This window comes from Pinus tabuliformis, chromosome X (assembly GCF_031772625.1).
Source record: "Pinus tabuliformis cultivar Carrire ecotype Pingquan chromosome X, CPIR1, whole genome shotgun sequence".
Lineage (NCBI taxonomy): Eukaryota > Viridiplantae > Streptophyta > Pinopsida > Pinales > Pinaceae > Pinus > Pinus tabuliformis.
The window spans coordinates 694,167,376-694,180,659 of NC_142308.1; positions in this window are offsets into that span (position 1 = coordinate 694,167,376).

The window sequence follows — 13,284 nt, forward strand, 5'->3', positions numbered from 1 at the left end:
TATTGCAGAAAACATGATTGTAGCTCATCTCAACAAGAGAACAAACCAAGTTCTTGAACTTTCCCTAAAAATCAATATATTTTTATTATATGTGTTTAAATTAATGATGTATATTGGTTAGTGCACGAATGTGGAGACAAAACTTGAAGAAACTCGATAAGAATGTTCACAATATGAGTGTAAAAGAGTGCAAAAGCTTTATGGAAATGTTGCAAAGAGAGGAATTGGGTGGATCGAAATGTAATTAATAAGAAGTTTTTCTTTGATCTTTTACTAATAATGAATTTCATTACATTAATTGCTAACATTTCTAAACACTTCGCCATGAGGGTTAGCTCAATTGATCGAGTCCCTATCGCTAAAGCACCTTTGCTATTGAGAGATCACGAGTTCAATTCTTTCAACACTCTCAAGGTCAGGATCCATGTTTAATCCGACAAGAAGGGATATTTTTGAGTAGATTTGTCAAGTACAATTATTTTGTGGATGTAGCAGACACCGATCTCCAGGGACCGTGAACCACATAGAAGAAAAAAACATGTTTAATGTAGTGTTTAACCCTGTACATAAATTACCTGCAAACGAATTCTTAAAAACATAAAATATACAATGGCGAGAAACACAAAACAAATACACAAAGATTTTCCCCTAGATCCCAAAACCGAGACTACCAGATTGATTTTTGATTATGTTCCTTTCAATATTATAATACTTATATATACATGTTGAAGCATTCATAAACCCCCATCCATTAACCTTGGATTAGAACATAATTGTAGTTCCCTTGACCGGATCTACAAAATACCATGGGCTAAAAACCATCATGCCCAAAACCATGTGTGAAACCCATGCACAAAACCATAGTTAGGTTCGCCCACTTAATATAGGGTCCAAAAAAAATTCTTGGGGTGCTACCCCAGACCCCGTAAAGGGGATCTACCGCCCCCCTACTGCGCCCAACATTACGAATAGGCAGGGCTATCACCCCCCCGCACATGCGACTAGTCATGGAAAGAATATAACACACACATTCTCCCACTTGTTTTCTTTTCCACACAGGGGAGCTTAGTCATTGCTCCAACACTGCAACTCCCATCTTTCTCTACATCAAGAAAACTTCTCAGTGCTCACATACTTTGTCAATGCATCTATAGCATTCTTCAAAGTGTCCACATTTACCAGGAACACCTTTTTGTCCTCAACCATATCCCTCACAAAGTGATACTGAACATCAATGTGCTTTGTCTTTGAATAATAAGCAGGGTTATTTGCCAAGAAAATTGCACTTTGGCTATCACAGTCTATCCTTATATCTCGTTGTTCTAACCCCATACTTGAACACAATCTATGCAACCAAATTGCTTCCTTGCTTTCATGAGTGGTTGCCATGTATTCTACCTCTGTAGTTGAAAGTGCCACTATAGACTGTCTCATCCAACTAACTGCACCTCCAAATAGGTTAAACATATACCCACTTGTAGATCTTCTTCAATCCATATCTCCAACCCAATCTGCATCAACAAATCCATGAATTTCCAAAACTCTATCCAATCGTGGTCTTCCTTGCTAGCACAAACCATAATCACTAGTGCCACGCAAATACCTGAAAACCCGCTTTACTGTTGAATGCTCCTTCCTTGGATTTGACATAAACCTAATCAATAGTACCACTACATGTGCAATGTCTGGTCTAGCACAAACCATTGCATACATCAGGCTATCGACTACACTTGTGTATGGAACATGGGACATGTCCTTTTCCTCTTCTTGTGTCTTGGCACATTGTTCAACATATAACTTTACACCTACAGGAAAAGGAACTTTCACCAGTTTACTATCCTGCATATTAAACCTCTACAGTATTATCTTGACATGCTTCCTCTGGTTTAACCAGAGCTTGCTCTTTGCCCGATCTCATTTAATTTTCATGCCCAAAATATGGTTTGCAGCACCAAGATCCTTCATGTCGAATTTGGAGGACAATTGGGTCTTCAAATCTTGGATATTTTTTTTTTCATTTCCAATCAGCAACATATCATCCACATACAAGAACAGATAAATAACATAGTCACCAATTAATTTAAAATACACACAATAATCCACTTTGCTTCTGGTGAAGCCAAGTCCTCTCATATATGTATCAAATTTCTAGTACCAAATATTTGGTGATTGTTTTAACCGATACAGAGACTTTTTTAACCTGCATGCTAGTTCTTTCTTTACCTTCACCACAAAGCCTTCATGTTGCTTCATGTAGATCTCTTCTTCCAGATCACCGTGAATAAATGTTTTCTTCACATCCATCTACCTCAAAATCAAAAGCAGCAGCAATAAGTAAAAGTAATCTAATAGAAGCTACCTTGGCAATGACAGAAAAAATATCACCAAAATCAATTCCCGACACCTAGGAATAACCTTTTGCTACCAACTGAGCATTGCATTTCTCCACCTTGCCTTCAACATTCATATTCTTCTTAAACGACCATCTAATGGGTTTCCTTCCAACCGACAACTCCACCAGATCCCAAGCCTCATTTTGATCTAAAGATGCCATTTCATCAACCATGGGGTCTTTCTATAGTTTACCATCCTCTGAATCTACTGCCTCCCTGACAGTTCTAAGATCATCATTAGTAATAGATAAAGCAAAATTTGAATAGAATGAAAATGGACTATACCTTAATGGCTACCTTCTTTCTCGAACTAATCTTCTCGCAAATGGAGCTTGTGGCTCTTCATCTTATGATTCATATTCTATTGTAGAGTTTGATTTCTCTTCCTTTAGCTCAAACTCTATCTTCTCAGGTTCCTTTGGTAGGACTTAATGTTTAAAAACATATTTCACCTCTCTAAACACCACATCTCGGTTATACACAACCTTCCTTGTTTGTGGGTTGCTAAGCTTATAACCTTTTAAACCTTCCTTATACCCAATAAAGATGTATCTTTCCAATTTACTATCCAACTTGTTTCTTTTCTCCTTTGGAACATGTACATATGCATCACAACCAAATACCCTCAAATGTGAAAGAGAGGGTTTCTTACTAGTACATACCTCATGTGGAATCTTATCCTCCAACACCGATGAAGGTGATCTGCTAACTAGGTAACATGTAATATCCACCGCCTCTGCCCAGAATTCATGTCCTAACCCAGCACCACTGAGCATATTTCTTGCCTTTTCCATCAACGTCTTGTTCATTCTTTCTACAACTCCATTTTGTTGAGGTGTTTATGGAGTAGTATTATGCCATGCTATACCACACTTCTTACATAACTCTCCAAATTCCTTCTTGCAGAACTCTCCACCATTATCTGTCCTCAGCACCTTTATCTTCTTCTCTGTCTGGTTTTCAACCATAGCCTTATTCTTTAAACCTGTCAAAGACTTCAGATTTCTTCCTGAGGAAATATATCCATGTATTCCTTGAGAATTCATCTATAAATGATACATAGTACACAGACTTACCCAGTGATGGAACTGACACAAGTCCAAACACATCATTGTGCACAAGCTCTAATATCCATTTCGTCCTCTTAGCACTAGAGGGGAACTCACTCGATTATGCTTCCCATATACACAATCTTCACAAAAATCAAATTCCAGAAAGAAATTAGACATACCTTCTATCATACCATTACCATGAAGTATTTGAAGGCCCTTCTCTCCAATATGTCCAAGCCTTTGATGCCATAGCATAGTATTTTCTCCAGAGACCACTAGATTTTCGACTCCACTTTCAGGAACCACATAATTGTTGCATCCATCAATAATAGTACTACCCAAAAGCTTGTACAGAGTTCCAATCTCAACTCCTCGCATCAATACCAGTGCTCCCTAAACCATATTGCAGGTATCTTTCTTGAACACTGTTTTTACACCTGCATCATCCATATTGCTTACAAAAATCAGATTTCTAGCCAATACAAGAATATGCAGAACACCTGGAAGTGTTTTAATCCTTCCACCTTGCAACTTCAGCTTGAATTTTCGAGTCTAACGATTCTAGCCTTCCTATCATCCCCTAATATGACATCACCACCATCATATTTCTCATCCTCACGAACCACTCCTTATGGGGAATGAAGTGAAAGGATGCACCTAAGTCAATCAACCATGCCTCATGATCTACATGTGTACTTGAAGAAGAAGCCAAGTACACATCCCCACCTTCATCTGAGGTGGTTTTCACCTCTGCAAAAGGAGCGTCGTCATATCCCTTTCCTTTCTCAGGAGCTTTAGATCTACAATCCCTTTTGCAGTGCCCTTCCTTTCCGTATTTCAATCATACCTTTATAGGTTTTCCTGGAGATTTATATCTCCCTCTAAATTTAGATCTCCCACTCAAGGACTTGTTTTTTTTTCGAGACTGTCCTCGTACAGAAAAGGCATCTCCATTCTGGCTCTCCATATTTTTCTGTCTCATCTCCTCCAACAACAAAGATGAGACTATTTCATCAAAATTCAAGGTAGTTGTATTACTACCTATTGCAAGAACCAGACTATCCCACGAATCTGGTAGAGAACACAAAAAATTGATGCACTTATCTTCATCTAAAAAAATTATATCAACAAATAACAACTGGCTTACCACAGTATTAAAGTCGTTCAGATGCTCTGTCACCAAGTCTCCATCCTTCATCCTTAGGTTATACAGCTTTTAGTGTAGGAACACTTTGTTTAACAGAGACTTAGATTGGTACAAATTCCCTAACTTATCCCATAAAGCCTTCTTTGTAGCTTCCCCTGATACATTCAACAATATTAAATCTGAGATACACAACCGTATTGTGCTCTTTTCCTTCCGATCCAACTTCGCCCAGTCTTCTACTGACATTGTCATTAGTTTAGTACCCGGATCTATCGCGGTCCACTGATCCTTATCCACTAGTAGATCCTCCATCTTGAGCTTCCACAGCTCAAAACTTTGACCATAAAAATTCATGATCTCTATATTTCCACTGCTCGCCATCTTCTTTCACCATAAGAATCGATCCCGCAGATCTCCCACTGAACAGGGTCTACCACAGGCCCGAGCAAACCCCTCAATAAAAAAGGTCTCCCGTTGAAGCCAAAACATCTTTGATACCAAATGTAGGTTTTAAACCTGTATAGAAATTACCTGCAAACAAAATCTTTAAAAAAAAAAAGTATACAATGGCAAGAAACACAAATCAAATATACAAATATTTTCCCCTGGATCCCAAAACCAGGACTACCAGATTGATTTTTCATTATGTTCCTTTCAATCTTACAATACATATATATACATGTCGAAGCATTCATAAACCCCAATCCATTAACCCTATATAAGAACATAATCGTAGTTCCCTTGACCGGATCTACAAAATACCATGGGCAGAAAACCATCATGTCCAAAACCATGTGAGAAACCCATGCACAAAACCATAGGTAGGTCTACCCACCTAATATAAGGTCCAAAAAAAAATCCCGAGGCAACACCCCGTACAAGGGGGCTACCGCCCCCCTTAAACCCCCTAACAAGGGGGGCTACACCCAGCGCAACAAACAAGGGAGCCTATTTTCCCCTTGCGCATGCGACTACTCATGGAAAGAATATAACACACACCCAACATTTAAACACTCGATTTCACATTTTCTCTAATGTTGTATAGGGACTATTAGTAAGGGAGTATAATTTAATTCTAAGAAGATAAAATATGGATGATGTAAATGATGTTAACTTAGCCCTAAGGTAATCTAGAATGGCGTTAGAAGTTTAAAGCAGAGGGGTTTTTTTTTACAAAAATATGAGAGATATAGTAGAAAGAATGTGTAGACATACTTTCCACTTGCAATGCAAATATCAATCCAATGACTCCAAGAATTAGGTTATATATAAACTACATAAAAATTGTCGAAGCAATGGCCAATGAGATTTGTGAGACTTGCAATATAAAAAATAACCCACTCTTCCATGTATGTCTTCTAATAGGTGCCAACATACAAAGAAGAGCCATATGAAGAGTTGATCAACATTGAATTACATATGGGTTATGAGTATATGTTGATGTATTAAAGTTTATTTGAGTAATTTGTAAGTAGCTATGTTGTGTATCTTCCCTCATTTTATAATTAATGGCACAACAAGGAACTTTTATAGTAATTATATCTATGCTTCGTCATGACACATTAAACATAAAGGAATAAAAGCATGGAGTAGATCCAAAATAAGAGATTTTGAGAAACAATAATGAGCATGCTTTCGAAAGAATATGTATTGTTTATTAATTATGTGTTGTTATGGTTTGTTTTTTTATTTATGCAATCGTGTATAAATTAGGTAGATATACTTATTACACTTTATTTTTAGGTTTTTAGATGGAACATGAAGAAGTTGAATGCCAAAAAAATGTCAGTCAGGTAAATTTTAGGTGAAATAAACCAAGTACAATATCACATGCATGTGATGAAGAAATCAGACTTACACATAACTCGAGCAATGACAGTAGTTCAAGTGATGAATGACAATCAATACAATTGAATGTTACTACAAGTTGTATGATTTGGAATATCTTTTTTGTAAAAATTAAGTATTTTATTTAATGTATTGGATATGTTGTCTCAATTGCATGAGAACATTTTACCATTAAGTATAACAATTATATATTAACATTTTGTTTAATGTATTTGACATATTATCTCAATTGAACGTCAATATATTACCAATAGGTGTGACAATTGCATATTGGCTACATTTTGATTATTATGTACCTTTACACTTTCCCATCTTGTATGATGATGGGTCTTTTGTTTATTTTTATTTTTTTTAAGAAATAGTTGCTTGTACTAATTTAAAAAAAGGATTGTCAACCGAAAAGTTAAGCAAAAATGTTTGGGGGAGAATACCTGAGGGTTCTTGTAAAATAGAGTAAAAAATTGTTAACTCTACTTGTGACTATATCTTCAATTTGTCTATATTAATGAACATGTTGGGCTAACAAAAACATATATTTGCAAAACATGAGTTACCGAGATTTCATAATTGTGGCATGTTGGTCACTTTTAGATGAAATTCCAACCAAGTAATGTCATTTTGCTAATGCACAAGATCCCAGTTGGTTATCATTTTCCTCTGACTGGTCATTGACGAAGAATTTTCCAATTAACTGGTCCTTCAAAGGACTGATCAATGTTTTTCTTGTCTTAGGCATTTATGTAATCAGGATGTTCTAGATTGATTCATTTATTTTTGCTTCGCCCTATGGTCTAGTGCAAGCATTATTAGCAAACTAGTCTACCTCATGATTATTATCTCTAAGAACATGATAGAATTGGACATTTTTTCATGCTTTTTAAGACTGATATGATATGAGTAATGTTTGGGATAGAGATAGTTTGTTAAACTCCTTCTTTCGTATCATTTGATTTATTAAGATTGGAGAAGATCCAATTATTACGACTGAGTTTATGTGCCTTTCTTTGATGATTTTGGCTCCCATAAGTAACTCAAGTTCCTCTCATATACTGTTAGTTTCATTGTCTAGCCCCCATTCAAAGGTTGCTTCTTCTTTTTTGTCGAGGCCGAGAAGAATCCCCCCCCCCCCCCCCACACATGCTGTCTCCAGGTTCTTTTTTTATACTCCTTCAAAGAATAAGATAAATTGATGTTGCTCCATTTTCTATTTATCAAAGGACAGATGGTCCATTATGATCATCCATGACTTAAGATCTGACAGATGCCTGATTATGCCATTAAAAATGGGGAGCTTTTCCAAGATTGAATTGAACCAATATTTTTCATTTACAAAGAGAGTTGAATTGTCATGCTTATTTTCTCCTTTTATTAAAATTGCTTTGATGGCCAAGCTCCAAGTTTTGTGAGAACTTTTATTCATTAGTAGCTTTGATTTTAAATATGAATACGTTTCTTGCTAGCCAAACTTGCTAGTGCATAAAATATGGAAGGCTTTTCCAAAATCGCTTTAGGAGAGGTTTACCTTTGAAGGCATGTGAGTATTTTGAAGACCAAGTTCTTAGGAAATTGAAAATGGGGATGTCAAACTGGAAAGAGGTAGGAAGAGGACGGGCAAGAGCTAGCCCCAATGTTTTGCAAATGAGCAACGTGGGAATAGGTGATGTATGTCTTCTTTAAAAATGAGGCAGAAGGAGCAACAAGAAGAGCCTGTAATTCCTCCTTTCTTCATATTTTCAACAATTAAGGGTATTTTATTCATAGATAATAAAAACGGGTTTCTTCTTTTATTACATTGTCCAATGTTGTACAATTTTGCATTTCTGATTAATTAATATTTTATTCATTTACATAGTTACAGATAATAAAGGTGTAATCCATTGGATAATGCATTAATACAATCATTATAACAAAATGCAATAACTAAAACATACAACTCAATATTATTATAAAAAATATTTGATTTTGAGATGAGTATTTGAAATTTTGTTTAAAAATAAACAAATTAAAAGGTATACATATCGATGTATTGTATAATTTTGAACTCACAAAACGATGTGTCTAATAAAATTACTAATCGATACACACCAATGCTTTAAATTAATATAGACATTAATGCATGGTAGTAAAGAATGGTACTGGCATATCACGTTAGAAATGTTTGCAATTTCACTTCGCTTCAATGCACATGGTAATACAGGAATTGATGTTGTTATTAGTATAATACAGGTCTCAATATGTCGTGGTGTTGTATTTAGGTATATGAGAAACATACTTAAACAAAAATATCAGGTCGATGCATAACAATTATATAAGCATTGATGTGCCATAAAACAATAAAATGACCCCATGTGTACGAAATTATACTAGCACCATTGTGTCATTAAGCAAAAATAGTGGTTGCTACGCATAATAATTATACAAGCACCAATACATATAATTTTGATTACACACTAGGGTGTGTTAATTCAAAATGCATTGGTACGTGTTGGTAAAAATAGTACTAAAATAAAACCTCTGCTAAAAATGGTGAAAGTTCTAGTGAAGGCTTTGAATTTTTTTCTCAATCTTGTAAACTTCTTCTAAAACCTCCACTACAATGTGTTTTGCTTGAAGTGGATGAAATTAGGACCTTATTAGAAGCATGAGAAAACACTTGAAAGAGGAGTTTATCAAGGGATTTTGTAGCAACGAAGAGAGTTCACTCTTGTGTATAATAGAGTTAACAAAGGGGGCACTTAGAAGCCATCAAGGTCCTAAGATCATAATAAATATTTTTTTCTTATAAGAATGCCCCTTGAGAGGCTATCATTTGTTCACATTTGGTGAGAGTTACTTAAATTGACCCTATTGGTATATGTCCTACCTAGGGATTGTTAGTTGTAGAAAAATAAAGTGAATCTATTCTTACAGTTGGTTGGAAAATTGCTCACCCTCAACTAGTTGATTTGACAACTTTCACAAGTCCATATAAGTACTATGTTTTGAGTTGTTCAATACATTTTGTTTCCAAGTAAGTGTTGATAAAAGAATTGCAGCTTGAATTTGTATTTAAAACTCACGTATGGGATAAGATTTGTTGAAGGTTTGTTAAGAAGAGTTCCTCATTTTTTGTACATAGGGATTTATTCTAAGAGTTTCCTAGGAATGCATTTTATGAAGTTCATGTTTAAAAGGAAATGTTATGATATTTTCTTCTGAGATTATTCATCTTAGACTTGTTTTAACACTTTACCCTTGCATGACTAGTAATATTTTTTGATTGAAATGGGTGTATCTAATATCACAACTGAAGCATGAAGGATTACCATTAGTGTTGAATAGTTTATAATTGGATGATAGAGACTCAAGTAATGATATGACTGGATTAGAAAGTATAGAATGATAAGGGTTTAATTTGTTGTGAGAATAGATTAAGCTTGGCTAATTGCAATGGCTATGATGTGATGATCTTAGCATGCCTGCTAATTCAATTTTTATTTTATGTTCATGTTAGTCAGCTTACAATATAATCGAAACATTATAATCATGTCTTAAGGGATCTCAATTTTGTAGGGGTTTGACTAGTGCATGTTGGAATACTAGCATTATAAGTCTGTTAAAATTCATGTGTTGAGTTTTTTACTCCATTCAAAATTATTAATTTCATTGAATCGTAAATTCCTTAGGATCAAGTTACAACAATGATACATTATGTCATGAATTGTTACAATTTTAACTGTTGTTATAGTTTGTATATTTGTTGGAAGAAGTACAATTTAAAGGTTATGAAATGAGTGTTAATATTTTTATGTTAAAGATTTAATATTTCTAATGGAAATTTATGAATATAAGCATGATCATAAGCCTAAATAGGAAATCCCTATATTTTAATGAAGAATTCTACAACTCAATGTGTTTATAATCAAGCAGGAGCACATAGACCTTGGACTTAGAAAAGATGGGAAGAAGGGAGTCCCCATTGTGTATTTAAACTTAATAAACCTTGGAGAAAGGGAGCCCTTGTTGACTAACCAATATAATACCCTTCTTATTAAAAGATAATTGATATTTCGATAATCAAATTGTAAGGCCTAGTGCATGTCTTGAAAGAAAATACATGCGTAATTTGCAAAATAAACCTTGGTGAATGCATAAGATCTTGTTTTATCTTCCAAGAATGATCCAAATTTATGAAGGGAATGAAACAAAATAAATATTTGCAACCAAAACACAGAGATACAGTGAAACTTGACTTCTATTAATAAATTGAAAGTGTTAAAATTTTTAACTTTGAGAATGAGAAAAAACTAGCTCGAATGGTGGTAACTTATCTCTTAGAAGAGATGTGATGGTTTCGCACCATCGCCATAAGGCATTGCATTGAGGCTGAAGGGCCCCTTTTAACATCATAATAAATGAGGAAACCCTAAACATCCAAAAACCTAACCCTAAGAGATGAAGTTTTTAAAGGCTTGTGGTCCCCACTAGGGTTGGTTTGTACATTAACCTCCCTAGGTCATAACTTTTGCATACAATATCCATTCGTGTGCTTTAATAACCCATTGGAAAGGTCTAGCTAGGAATTACATATTTTGAATGACCCAAGATCTACCTATCGCTAGCTTGGGTCCCTGACACATAAAAAAACACCGTTTAGGGTCTCAAAATGGCCCTAAAAGTTCAGGACCTAAAAAATTGTTGAAAAATTGTCAAGATGGAGAACTGTGCTTTAATATAGTGGAGTTCGTGGATGGCCACCTATATCTACTTGGATCAGTCCTCCCCCCTTAAGAAGAAATGGTATCCACCCATTGAGTGCTCCCATCAGTGAGGAAAACTTATGTTGAATTTGGCTCTTCGTGAGCCACTTACCTTCATCAACAAGTTGCCCAACTTTCACAATCTGATAGAGTTGGATGTGTTGCTAGCAGGTATCCTTTGTCTTGGTTTCCATGATCTAATTCATTGTAGATTGTTCAATATATCTGATATTGAGCTCTATGGGTTTCAATTACTTGGTTTCCTTAGAGGTATCCAACGGAGGTGGATAATATTGTCGAAATAGTTCCACATTGAACATTGGGTGCAAATGAAGGAATGGGGGAATTCTCAATTCAAAAACATTGTTAACCACCACCTTTGTGATTATGTATGGTCCATATTGAAGTGGTATGAGCTTCCAATTAGGGCCCCCGAGGCACTCTTTCTATAAATATAGCCATACCTTATCACTATTTTAAAAATTGTGCAGAACCTTATGTTAGTCATGTCATTGCTTGTACTTGGCATTGGATTTCTGCAGGATATCATGGACCTATTGTTGGAGGTGTTGGATCTTCTCAACGAATTTGGTTGCATTGTCTACCTAGATCTGGGCATAGGAGAACTCAGTCAATGAAGATGCTAGGGGAATAACTACATCAATTGGGGCCAATGGTTGGAACCTCGAGCACACCTAAAAAGGACTATGGCTAATATCGTTTTGGAGGATCTATTATAGTTATGTTGACCATATGGAACATTTTCACCCCATGTATGTGAGTGCTTGGAGTTGTACATGTGCAAGATATGCACAATCACCCTGTTGACCACTTTTATTTGTCCATCTAACTGGGGATAAAAGGTAGTCAATTTGGTCAAATTGGTATCCATGAGATACCATAGGTTGGACCGAAAGGTATTGATGAACCTACTATCCATATCTAAAATAATGGTCTAAGGTAGCTCGAAATGAACCCAAACACTTTCAAAGAAGAGTTTAGCAATGACTCCAACTATGATGTTCTTCTTGCACGATGCTAGAATGGCCATCTTAGATAACAAGTCGACCACCATAAACACATAATCATTTTGATGCTTAGTGGATGGAAAAATTGACACGTAATCCATGGAAACTAACTCCCAAGGATTTTCCGGGGTAGGTAGAGGAGTGTACAACCCATACTTTTTTTATGGTTGGTTTAGCAATGGCACGAGCAGTGCATGATTTGATATATCATTGGAAATCTTATCGAGGCTTTGGCCTATACAAATATTGTTGAAGTATTGATAGTGTCTTCTCCACACCAAAGTGCACTACCACCCGACTGTAATGTGCCTCCCTGATCATTTTGGCATGCTCACTTGAAGGAACACAAAGGTGGCACATGTAGCACAACAATGCATATTGGAGATGGAATTATGGAACTTACTTGCCTGCCATCAACATCTAATATCTAGTAGTGAATTCTGAGTCACTATTGTATAATTGTGGCCACCCATAGCTCTCGTGCCCATAAGAGTTAATACATGTGGTTAGCATCACAATTGGGGGCTAACTAAGGAAGTCTACGACATGATTGGTGCTACCCTTCCTGTATTTAATTTTCAAATGGAATTGTTGCAGGTATGTGAACCATTTTTTATAGCAATCATTATATAACTTCTTTTGTATCTGCATAAATTATAAAGGTCTATGATTAGTGTGGATGATTGTCTCCTTCCCCATAAATAATGCTTCCATTGTCGTCAGACCTGCACAGTGGAGTACATCTCCTTATCACAATTGTGGTATCTCCAGACAATATCAAAGAATGTTCACTATGATAGGCCACCATATGTCCTTGCTAAGTGAGGATTGCACTAATAACATAGTCAAAGGCACCTGTCTCAATCTCAAAGAATTGTTGTAGTTATGGCAGGGTGAGGACTAGTGCATAGCAAAGGTAGTGCTTTAGATCATCAAATGCCTTCTATTGTGACTCAGACTAATTTTATTTTTTTTGCTTTTGATCCTCCCTGGGCCAATTGACTTAACGGTAAAGTGATATAATAAAACCCAACTTGAATCTTTGGTAGAAGTTAGCAAGGCCCAAGAAGTTACAAA